Genomic DNA, 14,570 nt, shown 5'->3' with positions numbered 1-14,570 from the left:
TTGGGGGAGGCTAATGAAGTGTCTCCGGAGAATGAAGAGGCCAGCTGCCCAAATTATATTCGCAAAGAGAAGTGCCAATGCGCTTCCGTGCTTAAGTACAAGTTATATATGCACGACCGTTGCGACCCGCTAATAAGAGATGCAGATAAACGGGGAAAAGAATCAAATACAGCTGAAATATTAGTCGCAACGAAACCTGTTTCATGAATGTCAAAAGTTACGGTTTTCAAAGAAGGTTGCTGATGGCTCCGATCCGTATTTACCGCCATACTGCTCGTTGCGCTGGCTCGTAATAAGCTAGAAAATGCGTAGCGCTAAAATATTTTAGTAGCAAAAGAAGGAATAATAACTTTGCAATTTCCACATGGTAATTTATTGAGACCGACCATGGTTTCGTTATAGCGCAACATTGTCAAGGTACTTGACAATGTCGAAACCACGGTCGGTCTCAATAAATTACCATGTGGAAATTGCAAAGTTATTATTCCTTCTATTCCTGCGATTATGAATTTCCAACAAGTTACGCCTAATGTAATTCAATTATTCTTCTTAATTATACACGATGTTGCTGTCTCTTTTAACTTATTTATTCAACTACTCTGGTTACTAGTCAACAACCTTTTGTTACCCTTGACAACCCTTTGCTTATTTTTAAACTTAAACACTTAGGGCCCCCGCGCACTGGCAACTTTTTCAAAGCAACTATTTAGTTGCTTTGTGGAAGTTCAAATGAAACACACGAAATTGACTGCGGCCCCGCGCACGGGCGATTTTTTAGTTGCCGCAACTAAATAATTGCGTCCGGACCTATTCTGAGGGTGATTAAATTGTTGCCGGCAGGAATAGATCGCGTGGATGCTTACCCAACCCCGCGCACTGGCAACTTTTCAGTTGCTTGACGGCCCTTGTTCGGAGCGCATCTTGGAAAGTGTTTTGCTGGACGCGTTTTGCAAAGGTCTCATAGTTTTTAAGTTTTGGGGTTACTTACGGTAATATTAATTACTGAACATGTATTTGGAAGCCATAAATTTACAAATTCACTTACTTGCATTATGTAAATAAACAACTACCTCAGAATGTTTTACTTACATAGTTACACCTTCCCTTCATTTGATTCCTTTCATTACATTTTCTTCATACTCTTGAGATTCTTCGAAATTCTTTTCTTCACTTTCCTATACTTCTTCTTCCTGGTTATCCAGCTACCACTGCTTCACAGCATATTACATGGTGGACCACGGATCTCTTTTGTAGAGACTATATAATGTTGGGCCTTGGAATTTCTTGCATTCCATCTACGTTTCTGATCTTGATTCATTTCTTTTTCTTCGTTGAAGTCGTCACCTTCAATTATTTCAATCATTTCTGCTGTTTGAAATAGGATTCCTATTAAAAAAAAACCACATTGGGTAGGTTGATGTATCCTCCCGCTTCGGTATGTGCGTTACACCTTCACTCGACGCCACCATTTATTTTACTTTTTTCCTCCCGTTCTTTCTTCCTAATTCTCAATTTTACTGCAAATGTTGCTCTGGCCCCATTACCTTTTTGGGATTATTTGCGGTACTTAAATTTATTGAACAAGCTCTGGATTGTATTTGGAAGCCACAAATTCAAAACCAACAATTCATAAGAACTTAAGAACCTGCTTCAAAAGGGAATATGATGCCCAAAAAAATCAGCCGTCAGGATCAGCACCAAAGAGGCGTAAATATCTGTATTTTGAGCAGTTATTAATTCTGAGGGACTTGCTTGAATGCAGAAATACATCCAGCAGTCTCGTACATAATAACATTGATTTGAACGAAAGCGCAAGTGAAGATAAATGACGTAGAGCCTTCACCTAAAGCTGACTGCCCTCCTAAACCTGGTTCGACAAGGAATAGTCGAAAACATTCTACAAGCAGAAGTTTCGAAGAGTCTTTGCTGCAAATTCTACAAGATAAGAGGGACGAAGAAAAAGACATTGACGAAGATAAGTATTTTCTGTTGTCACTGCTTCCAGCTTTCAGACGATTTAATGACGACCAAAAATTTTATGCACGGACAGAAATCATGAACATAATGAGGAGAGTCCGACAATCAGGGAGCCAAAATCAAATGCAGACTCCGTATATATTAGAGCAAACCAATTCTCAGGCATCAACATCTCAATATTTTTCAACATTTGTACCAAGAGGGCCATTTCAAGAGCTTCTGCCACCAGCTGCAATCACTTCTCAAAATGTATGGGAAAATACGTCGACAAGTCCTCAATTTTGAACTTAAATTAATTATTTTACTTCAGAAACTACTATTAAAAATCAATAAAAGCGTTGCATTTCCATTTCTTAGGCATTAAAATATTTTAACTATTTATTGTTTTTAATTTAAAATTTAATATTGTTTTTTTACCTTAGAGTCACCGCCAATCTTTCTTGAGGTGGTACAGCCTGTCTTAATGATGTATTTTGGTAAGTTATTCGAGGTACAAGGCTAATCAGCAGTCGATCAAAAGTTTCTATGCTCATTCGAAAATAATTAAAGAACTTATTTGGGTGTTCTCTCAATCTGTCAAACAGCTTATAAAATTGTCCATCAAGAAGTCTGGAACTAATTATTGGATGCACCCAAAACCTTTTGTTCCTTTGCTTATTTTTTCGCTGTCTCAGAATGAGCGCGACAACACAACTAGCTTCCACGAGATCCATTGTAAACTGAGCTGAGAGGCAACTATTTAATCGCCAGTGCGCGGTAAGGAGCAACTCTTGGGTGATTAAATTGTTTAGTTGCCGGTGATTAAAGTTGCCAGTGCGCGGGGGCCCTTAATGTTGTTGATTTAAATTAACATTTCGTTAAAATAATTACTATTAACTTTAACAACGCCTGCTACTATTAATTATAAAATATTTTACTCTAAAGCCCGTACGACGCTTCCCAATTATTGGCCAATCTATTCGATGTTGGATTGTGGTCCAACTGACACACACCAATTTCTAGTCCCATATCCTTTTCTAAAATTTGGACAAAAGAAATTGTTTCACTATTGATTGAAGCGTACAAATCACGCGAATGCTTATACAACGTAAAATCATCGGAATACAATGGCGTACTCTAGCGGGACATTAGAACACTATTGCACGCCGATTTATTGGCCAATAAATTGGAAAGTGTCATTCGGGCTTCAGGAAAAAGGCCAGTATGAGAAAACGGACGAACTTTTAAATCTATATAACTTTTCCTATCTCCAATGAGATAGCATTAAGGCTTTTTACTTTCCGTCTTCGCAACTAATCCACTACAAGCGTATGGCAATTAGCAATAAAAATTTAAGAGCACCCGGCTTAATATGGAAACTAATAATTAATGAGACGGATTTCTTAGATCTGGAATAACTACTTGCGCGAAAACGCACAGTCTGCTTAATTCTCACGATCGATTCAATGCTGAACAAGGGTGATAACCATATAAGAGGAAATTTGTATATATATCAGATTGATCAAAAGACCCAGACACCGTTTCACCAAACGCAGAAGAGTTACCACACTTATGTGTATTTTCTAACAAATGTTTTTGCCCAATTCTACATCATAATTTCAACATCTAATATGCTTAAGGTCTTCGTCATGATCCACTAAGGTGTCACAGCTCACAGGTTGCTTCTCTGCTTTTTATTCTTGCCCATTGTAACAAAAATTTTTCGTTCGTACAATTTATCATACAAAGATTACCGACTGGGGCAACGGTGTCATATTTTCTTATTTTTATTTTTAGAAATTCTATCACCAAAGATGGATGGTAAGCGGTTTAAACAAGTTGGCTAAATGAATCGAGTTTATAATTATTTCAACTGATTTTATTTCATACTTAATATTTTTCAAAAAATAACTTTCTTGTTGAAAATTATCACATTCTCCTCTGAAATCAATGATTGCACATTTTCTTTCACAAATTATAATAAGCGGCAGTTATAATAGTTTATTTGTGTGGTTAATTTTAATCAGTTTTAGTCCATTTCAGTATCAAATTTCGGTCACCGGTCCAGAATCATAAAAGGAACTTAAATTTACCAAAGCTTGATAACTTTTTGTGACCATTTGTAAAAATGTAGTGAGCTCCAAGAATGAACATTAAACATTTTTGAGTGATCAGCAAACTGTACGAGACATTTTCTTCGTCAATTTAATTAATTGCTGTAAACATTTTTTCCGAGTATGATGCATAAAATTTGTTCATAAGATTCTCAAACTGTAATGATGCTATAATTCTTAGTGGCTAATATTACACGTAACTTTATGTCTCATTATCTAATCACCTTGATTTATAGGTGGCGCCAATCAACGACTACTGGTAAAAGTAATTAATGTCAGTACTTTTACATCATAAACCTGACGATCGAGACTCTGAAACCTTTATTTGTTACAATGGGCAAGAATAAAAAGCGGAGAAGCAACCCTGTGAGCTGTGACACTCGTCCGAGAGCGAATCTTTCGGATCATTTCCCATGACTATGACTTTTGAGTCCCATCGTTTATGCTCGCGGAGAGAGAGAAAGATTTATTCCCTCGAAACTTTACCGATGCATTAAGCATTCAAGAATGTGGAGTGGTGGCATTTTTTCTCAACCTCCGCCCCGCAGACAGGTAAATGTCAATCAGAATAACCGGGGTACATCGTGCGGACGGATAGGAATCCCGCGAAAAAAAAATGCATGGCTTCTGCTCTGAAGATACTGGAGCAGGCTGGCTGGAAAATACGCGACAGGCTATCAGGGCCGGCGCCTGAAGAGGTGATAGGGACTGAGGGGAAGGAGACGGCATATTCCAAGGGAAACTGAAGCATCTCTCGCCCCCTAAATAATAATCACAGGAATTCCATCAATTTGGTTAGGAATGTGTTCAAGGAGCATTTTACGAACAGTGTTGGCAAGTAATCGAGTAAAAATAATCGAATTACTTGTAACAATTACTGTTGCATTAATTTTTACTTTTAACGGTTACTTCTGCATTAATTTATACTTGTAACGATAACTTTTTCCGTAATTTGTACTTGTGACGATTCCTTTTAACGAAATGTAATTTTTATTTATAATTTACTCCTTACGGTGAAAGAGGAATCGTTACTTTCGTTGATATCGTCACTTGCTCGCAATCACTGAGTACCATAATTTTCTTGTATCAGTTCAGACACTCTTATTTTGTAGCCCACATATGATGGGTGCAAAATATAACACCCCGTTTGTTGTTACAGCAGTGATAATTGTGTGCATCGCAAGTGGCTTAAATAAGGATTATTAATATCTTATCAAACGAAGGAAACTTTCCGACCATAGGTAGTTTTAATAGGTGATTATTAAGACATGTTTCCCTGAGCTCTGTGCCTCATGCATACATTGGTAATCTCAGACGATTTAAAACTCCTGACTACTCGAATAGAAACTAGGTCCCTGTGACGTGACGTGGAGTGGCATCGCATGGGCGCCAATCTGGCCTTTTTCAAATGAGGTTAAAATTGACCATCGTCATTCGTCTAAACTGGAATTTAAAAAACCAAATAATTTGTATATTATGAATACACTAATGGTGGGTAACGAATCGCAATCAATGCCTTTCGTTTTCTTTGATGAAGGAAACTACCCCATTACCCGTCTTTAAATTATTAGAAAGAGTGGAAAATAGCTAATCTCTCTGAAGTACATTAGGTTATATTCAAATCGGAGTAGAACAGATTGAATGCATTGTTGGAATGACAAATGAGGGGGAGGCATTCGCGTAAACGGCAGTGCTGGGGAGGGGTTGCGATGTGCGATTGTGCATTCCGGTGGTCGGCTGGCCGGCTGTGCAGAGCAGCAAGCGGCAGCATCCCCCGTCGTCTGGATGGGGGGTGGAAGGGGGGGTGGAAAGGGAGGCAATGAAAGGGAGGACGTCGCGGATGGCCCATGTTTATGGATCGGCCGATTAGCATTCGCATCCGATGCGGCCATTTGTAAACAGAGGGCAGTGCAATCGATGGATCGGCTCAGATAAGCCCCGCAGACAAAAGACTGTCGGCAATCAGAAGCGGAGGGGCTGGGAGGTTGGTCCATTGATCGCGCTCAGAATCACGGGAATCCAGAGATGCACTCCGACCAATTGAGGACAATCTCTCCTTCTCCACGAATCCTAACTCGAGATAGGGTCAAATATTTCACCGCACAGAATTTAAAATAATCCTTCAGACTCAAGTCGAGTTTACAATTCTTCTTGTGGGTACCCCTTAGATCATTATAGTTAAATGAGACATGGCAATATTTCTACAGGATTTACCCTAATGTGACGCGTGTCGTTGTTCCGTCCAGGGATGGCGAGTGAAACGAAACGAAAATATTTCCTTTCGACCTGGAGGGAAACCAAAATACGAGGTCTAGGTTTAGTTTCGTTCCCGCACGAAATTAAAATCACCAAGGAGTTAAGTTTCGACCCGGAACGAAACTTTACTCCCGGGAAGGAAACTTAATTAATCGAAACTCCGCTCTAAGTTAAAATTCGATCCCAGAAGTTGAGTGGAGGGAATAGTTTCGACCGATTACGTTTGACATACGTGTCGAGAGGTTAAAACATTGAGCTTAAAAATCGAATGGCCGGTTTGCGTTCCCAGTTGGAGGTAAAAGTATGAGTGTCCCATGCATCTAATGACGGTACGCTGAACCTCCATTCACCCATACTTCGTACTCGGTGTGTGGGTCGAAACTAAACCGTTCGAAGGTGAAGCAGGTGGTCCTTTCGGTGCCAACCTATCGACGTTTCGTTTGGTCCCAGAGGTTTAGTTTAGAGTCGAGCCGAAGTAGTTTTGACTCCGATTTCGTTTCGACCCTGAGCTTTGCTCCTCGGGTTTAAATCCATTTCGTTTCCCGTTCGTTTATAAGTTTCGTTTCTACATTTCGCTCACGGGAACGAAACTTTTGAAATTTCACTCGTTTTGACTTTCGTTTAGTTTTGATTGCATCCCAGGTTAACACATTAAAACACTTATTACAACAACATTATCAATATATAACGTGTTGATAATGTTGTTATAACTGCGTCGTGTTCGAATGAATCCTGTGAAAATATTGCATTTTATCATTTAACTAATATTAAGAACTTCCAACATATCGTGCCCCGTATAATTCAAGATATACTTACAGATGGATAAATAACTCTCGGCTTTCCAGTCGGGTTAGACATATCATTATATCCGACGTTTCAAGGAACGTCATATGCCTCAAAACGTCGGGTATAATGGACTCTGCCACCCGGTTAGAAAATCAGAAGAACTTTATCCAGTTTTGTCATCGGAAAACCACCACAATTTCTCGAGTTTCCGATCGGGTGAGATTTTATCTGTCGTTTTGAGGAACGTGACATGCCTCAAAACGTCGCATATAACGTCGCATACTCTATCACCCGATTGAAAACCCGAGAGAACTTTATCCAGTTAATTCATCGGAAAACCACCACAAATTTCTAATTACGAATGTTTTTAGTGCAGTCATGCAATCCACGGCTTCATGCGACACATTTTGTAAAATACGTTATTATGTGCATCAGGCTCAGCAGTTACGTTCAGAGAGGCTCGTTGTGCATGCAACATATACCTGCAAAGGTGCTACGATTGGTCAAAAATGGCAAGGCAAGGGCTTCATGTGAGTACAACAAGAAGAGGACCTCATTTAGGCGCTGTGGTAGCGCTTAAGTGGCTGAATGTGTTGCTTTCGAATCGTCGAGATGTATATATATGAAAGAGTAACTTCATTACTTTGAGAAAATATTGCAACACTCAATGCTAAGGATTATAGAATAATTACCATGAAACCAAATCACTTGGGCATCGCATAAAGATCGTTTACTAGATAAAGATAAAAGAAATCTTGCAAAAAATGAAATAAAATGCTCCCTGGAGCAACAAAATATTATAAGAAGTAAAATAATTATAAAAATATCAAAAATTGTAATAAATGATTCAATTGCTACATTTCAATAAATTTATTGTCGCGTTAATTTCAGACATTATCTTCTTTCGCACAGACATATCACTTAATCTGAAAACGTAAACATACGCGCTTTATAAAAAATATTCTTTGCCAATTGGCTGGTTGGAGTGATTTAATGGACTCTCAGGAACATCGCTGTATCTCTGCAGTATTCAACGCGTCCATTTTATGCCCAGAAGTCCCACTGAACTTTATTCGCTGGCTCTACTCGTTTTTACGCCTTCACGTCATTTTAATGTTCATTGACACTTAAAATGACGGGAAAGCAACGAAACGCATTACGTCACAGAATAGAGTTTAGTCGATCTTGCAAGATTTCTTTTACTTATAATAAATATATTGCACCAAATCTCAATTGAAACTACCAATTTACCTACTGCTTCGCACGTTGCCTCAAGAGGTGTGTGGTGGGGGATGTTAGGACGCCATCTGCCAGATCTGTAAGAGAATGCATGTCATTAAGAATCGTCGGCGAAAAAAGAATAAGCAATGGATGCATGCACTGATACAAGAGTAATAATGTGGTACTTAGGAAAATAGTTTCTTGGTTGCAACAAAAAAGGAAATAATGAATATTTGGATTAGATTGCGGATGTCGCGGGGTTAATGTTGGTAATAATGCCTTTTGTGGCACCCAAAACCGTAACAATATTACGTACTTTAAATTGCAGCAAGGGATGAGTTTTGACAATGGCCTGGGATTTATTGACTCTGTTCAGTTGTCATTCTTCCTAGGGGCTCAAGAAAGCATTAGTCCCCTTCGAATCGATTTCCGAACTTTTACCAAGGAATCCGATGTGAATCTATAAGAATAGTACGGCTAAATCGAGGAAGGTATTACCGCAGGGTGTCGAGGAAAGTAGACTGCAATTGATAAATACAAACAAGCATTCCCACATTATAATAATAGTACCTTATGGATAGACGCTTCATAAAGCGCTCGAAAAGGAAGGGTCTTTCTAGGGACGGCGTGTTGGGTTTAATTTCGATTCCTCCCTTTCCGGATTTACGTTTTTGGGGCGCTGAATCCGAGTCTAAGGATAGCAAACAAATTACATGAAGAAAAATCGTAAGCTTCAAGTCGAAACTCAAAATAAAATTTAACGTATTTTTTATACCTCATCGTAATAATTGGTGAAATAGGAAAGAGTTTTCCAACGATATAATGTACCTATACATCTTAGTCTAGTGCTCTAAAACAGGCTTTAGGCTACCATATGGAAATCTTATCAGAAATTGTGGAAGTAATAAATGAATCCAAATTCAAGGAAGTCCAAATAACAATTAAAGTTGAAAAAGATATCTCCGAAATAGGTTATTCGATTGACTTGGCAATTATCTAAGTGGAGGATTACAGGTTTGAACCCGCAAAGTGCAGGGCAAAGAGTCACTGATTACCAAGTCTGAACAAAAAACTATTTTGGACGCATTTATATTTTTCAACTTTCATGCGATTCGCATTTTACTATTTTCGGATAGTTTTCTTAACCTTTTCTTATCCCTTTTTGGTGACTCATTACTCATTAATACCTTACGACACATAAAATAAAAAAATCATGTCAGTGTCGAATAATTTTAAAATTTTATTTGCAAGAAACTTGTTGATCAGGGTCAATTTTATAAACACTGATGAGTTCAAAGCGGTAGCGAGATATCTTTTGAGTGTGATAATACGTCACCAAAAAGACCAGTCGAGTACAGCGCGTCAGCCTAGTGGCTCAATTGAATCATTCTTAACGGAAAATACGCAACCCCTCCTCTCTCTCTCTTCAAACTTTTCAGCTACTCTGCATTGGTACATATATATATATATATACGTACTATAATTTAAAATTCATGATATATTTGTTAAAAAGTGATATGAGCTCAAAAAATTATAATTCTTATTTTTTGTAAACTTTTGCAACGTTGTGCCGCGATATTTTGCCAGATTCAGCGCCCGACTAAAAAGGGGGGAAGAGAAAAAATACTTGCCCTGAACTTCACAGGAAAGATGAGGGTTTGAGTATGGGAGCGCATTGAGAGGGGGGTTGGATTCACTGGGGCAGGTCGATTGGGGTTGGCGGGGTTGGTGCGAGAAACTGACCACATCTGAAGGCGTCTATTGCGAGGGAGGGGGACGACGGAGGGAGGGGAAGGGATAGGGGGGAGTGGGCGGGGATGGTTCTCAGACGAGGGTTTGGCAGCCACGGAGGAAATGGCTCACTGCTCATGAGGAGAGGGACTCGACGATTCTACCTGTTCCATCTAATCGTGCAACAACACCCCAACACGCACTCCTGCATCACACTCACAGGTAAACATCGCACTGTATGAGAAACAACAATAGGGTAGTTTCCTTCATCAAAGAAAACGAAAAGCATTGATTGCGGCTCCTTACCCACCATTAATGTATTCATAATATACAAATTATTTGGTCTTAAAAATCCCGGTTTAACGAATGCTAATGGGAAAATTTAACCTCATCTGAAAAAGGCCACATTGTCGCCCATGCGATGCCACCACGTGACGTCACGGGGACCCAGTTTCTATACGAGTAAATTTTTTACATCGTTTTACATTTATAGTTTTACATCGTCTGAGATTACCAATGCATGCGTGAGGCACAGAGCTCAGGGAAACACCTCTTAATAATCACCTATTAAAATTGCCTATGGTCGGAAAGTTTCCTTCGTTTGATAGGGTATTAATAATCATTATTTAAGCAAAGCGCTACCTGTTAGCTAGGTACTTAGCAACCTGCTAGCAGCCTGTATCGTATCGGCGCTCATAGCCTCGCACCAAGGTGGCTTCACACGGTGGTGGCCAGAACCAGAATGACGTCACACGGGCTTTTCCCAGCATTCATACTTAGCCGTCGCGTTTCCGCGCGCTTGAAAATTTTCACTTTTCATTTAATCGCGAAAAATAGATATCGTCATTCGAAAATCTAATAGCGTGAAAAACGTACTCCAGAAATAATAATCTTTCGATTTAGGAAATTAAAAAAAAATAAGAAACCAAACTATTACTATTATTTCAATATAATTGGGCAACACATATGAAGAAATTTTATAATCGTGGAAAATTGCAAGTATTTATTACGACTTGGACAAATTCCGCCTCCATCACGCTTGAGTCTTTGGATTTTATAACTTTCGTCCGGTTTTAACCTTTGAGTAAAGCCCGTATGACACTTTCTAATTTATTGGTGAATAAATCGTAGCGAAATATTGTTTAAAAAATTGGTGTTATCTACCGTATGACACATATCAATATTTATTCAAATATAGGCCGAAATAGTGTTATAATATCCCGCTAGAGAACGCCATTGTATTTGAATGATTGTACGCTGTACCTATTCTAAATTCCAAATTGGGCAAGAAATTATGTCCAATATTGTGAAAAGGATATTGGACTAGAATTTGGTGTGTGTCAGTTGGACCAACATCCAATATCCAATTCATTGGCCAATAAATTGGGAAGTGTCATGCGGGCTTAAGGATTAGTAGATTCCAGATTCCATAATTCCTCGAGTCTCAATGGTGACGTGGGTATTGTGTCACGTGACTCCATCTCCCTCCACAAACTACCACGCAAAGCGCCTCAATGGACGTGTGGCGGGGGTTTTCAGGACAGCCGTTAACAAATAAAACTCAAATATACTAGCGAGGTTCTGCCTATCATTCTGCAATCTTACATTTTGTTCACCTCTTTCATTTTTCTCCTCCTTGGGTCAAATTTGTTTTACGACTTTGTATTACAAAAGGGCAAAACTGTTTGAATGAATCGCTTTAAAAGCCGATATCTACGTTACCACCCAAAGGAATTATACTGGTACGAATAAATGATATTTATTAAACCTTTTATACATTTACGAGCGTGCTGCGCCCGCTCCCAGCGGGCTTCCCCCGCTCTTTTCAATGCAGGTCTACAGAGGGATAGGCGTGTTTCTAAATTTAAAACGTAAAAAGAATGTAGGGTCTTATGTACAAATTTAATTGGAATGTTCATGTACAAATTGAGGTCAGAGGACCTCTTTAAACACAACATTGGAAGTAATTATTACACTATCCTCTGTTAAACGCACATGATGACTCATACTTACGTATCAACAGGAGACTTGAAGGTGGAATCAGCCGCATTTTGATAAAAGTTATTTGAAGAATGCGAGATATTGTTGCAAATGAACAAATGTATCAGTTTGTGCGCCGTTAACGTCAGGAATATTTACCGGTTCTTGTTTTTTTTTGTTTTTTTTTTATTATTTAAAAACCAATTTTAGGAAACAATAGCAATATTTAGGAAGTAAAATATGCCGTCGCATGTTCTCTGATAAATTCTGTGCATTTTGACACCTCATTTGTAGAGTTTGGTTGCGTATAAGTTGAGAAAAAGGTATCTATGCAGTAGAAATAATATTGTAGATTTTCCCCCAATTCCTTTTAAACAATTTGTAAACACTTTCTTGCCCGCCTTCATGACCTGTCTGCACTACACCGTATTTCGAAGGAAACGTAGAGACGTTTTCCCACATATGTTGTAGACATTGATTTACGTCTGCATAGTAGGTTCTGGGTAAGCGTTGACACAACTAGAACTAGCGTATTAGGGCTTGAAATGCGGTATTTTCCAATTCTTGCCAATATACCACTGGTCGCAAACGTTCATGCCGAGAAATTACACGAGGGCGTATGTTGTGAAAAGAGAGATATCCATTTCTAGAGGAGATGAAGGGGGAGCGATGGATGTTAGAGGGATGCACTTTCCATATTGATTTCAATCTAGCCCTCAGGGGTCACTCTAAAATAATTACGACTATAGATGGACAAGGCTTTCATAAGTTTGAAAAATGCACACCTCCATAATATAAGCAACTAAAGGTGGATTAGCAGCGCGCCAACACCAATGATTTCTCACAGAGTAACCAAATAACTACGGAGTAAATAGCTTGGTTTCATGATTAATAATAATGAGTAACAACAAAGATACTGGAATTACAGTAAATGGGTACCGAGCCAAAAAAAAGATAGAAAGAAAATTGGACCATATAATGAACGTCTGCAACACAGTAGATGTCATACAGGAGGTAAAATTAAAATATATGTAATACTATTCTTTTACAGTCGTACGAAAATGAATCTTGCTACAGAAAACCATCCACCAAATTAACACCAACCAGAGATTATTTCATGAAATAGCTGCATCAGGTTATATTGGGAAGGAGCTGTAAAACCAGATAGTACACGCACACATTGCGATACACCCGTTCGGATATTGCTTAAAAAATAATGTAAAAAACTCCTATAGAATAGAAATAGAAATATCCATCCAAAGATTCAGAAATTCGAAAAAGACGTACAGAGAAAAATTTGACATCAAATATCGCTACAGAATGAAATTATAGAAACCTGGTAACAATAACAAGAAACAACAGATCCCATAACCGTTTTATCAAAATGGTTAATGTCATTTAAACTCCATAAGAACTTAGAAAAAAATGTTTAATTGAAAGGCATGTAGAAACCTTAAAAGAACAATCTAAATCATCACAAAGCCAATAGTGTGTCAATTTCTAGGGTAAGATTTCAACAGTATCACATAATTAGGTAATTAGCTACGATGGTGTAAAACCTACTGGAGTGTTTTAGTACCGAGAATATGTGAAAAATAATTATGAGGTTTAGAGTGAAACTATTAACCCAATTATCGATCAATTGGATTAAATATTACTTTTACACATTACCTACTCATTTAGTCAAAGTTCAAGATATTGTAGGCATGCTGTGGATGGTCGATATATGTCCTCCTCACGATCGATGTCCCATAGGGCTTACTTAAAAGTTAAATTTTTATATACCACACGATTGGTAAACAATTTGTGATAAAAAGAGATAAATTTGATAAATAACTGTTGGGACACCATCCAAAAACACATCCTGGTGGATAGAGTCAGAATTACATGAGCTATGGACGAAGTCAACACGGCTGACTCCAAAAAGACTCGTTTCGTTCGCGCTGATATCACTAGTTAATAAATATTTAGTCCATTTTTTATGCTTACTCCATTATTATGCCATTTTTATTCCATTATTATCCCTTTTTGATCTTAAATACGTAAACCTTCTGTTGATAACATCCGATTACTGTTACTTTTGTTGATATTGATGCAATACAGGCTACTAAATGCAGACGCACCCTGTGGACCAAAGTCGCATGCGAGCGAGGCCTTCGAATGAGTGGGAGGCTAATCATGGTCCAAATGGCCCGCTTGCGGTGGGACAGACGCAGACCCAATTTGGGCCCTGGCGCCGGAGTGGCAAAAAGGGCCCGTGAGGGGAGGGGCCCTCGCACTGCTTGATGCGCAGGTGAAGGGGCCCAGGGCCCCAAATTAGGGCTCAGGGACGGAATAACAAGAAGGCTAGCATTTGAAAGGGAACTCAGGGAGGACTATAATTACGCGGGGAGAAGCGGTGGATTCCCTTTTTCCACAGAATTTCCCCGGGAAGCACGAATTTACCTCGGGAACCGGATTTGAATTACTTTTAACGACGTTTTAATTATTTCGGCCTCTCCTTTTGGGTGATTAGTTGTCCATCGC

This window comes from Ischnura elegans, chromosome 4 (genome assembly GCF_921293095.1).
Source record: "Ischnura elegans chromosome 4, ioIscEleg1.1, whole genome shotgun sequence".
NCBI classification, from domain to species: Eukaryota; Metazoa; Arthropoda; class Insecta; order Odonata; family Coenagrionidae; genus Ischnura; species Ischnura elegans.
This window is presented reverse-complemented; position numbering follows the sequence as displayed.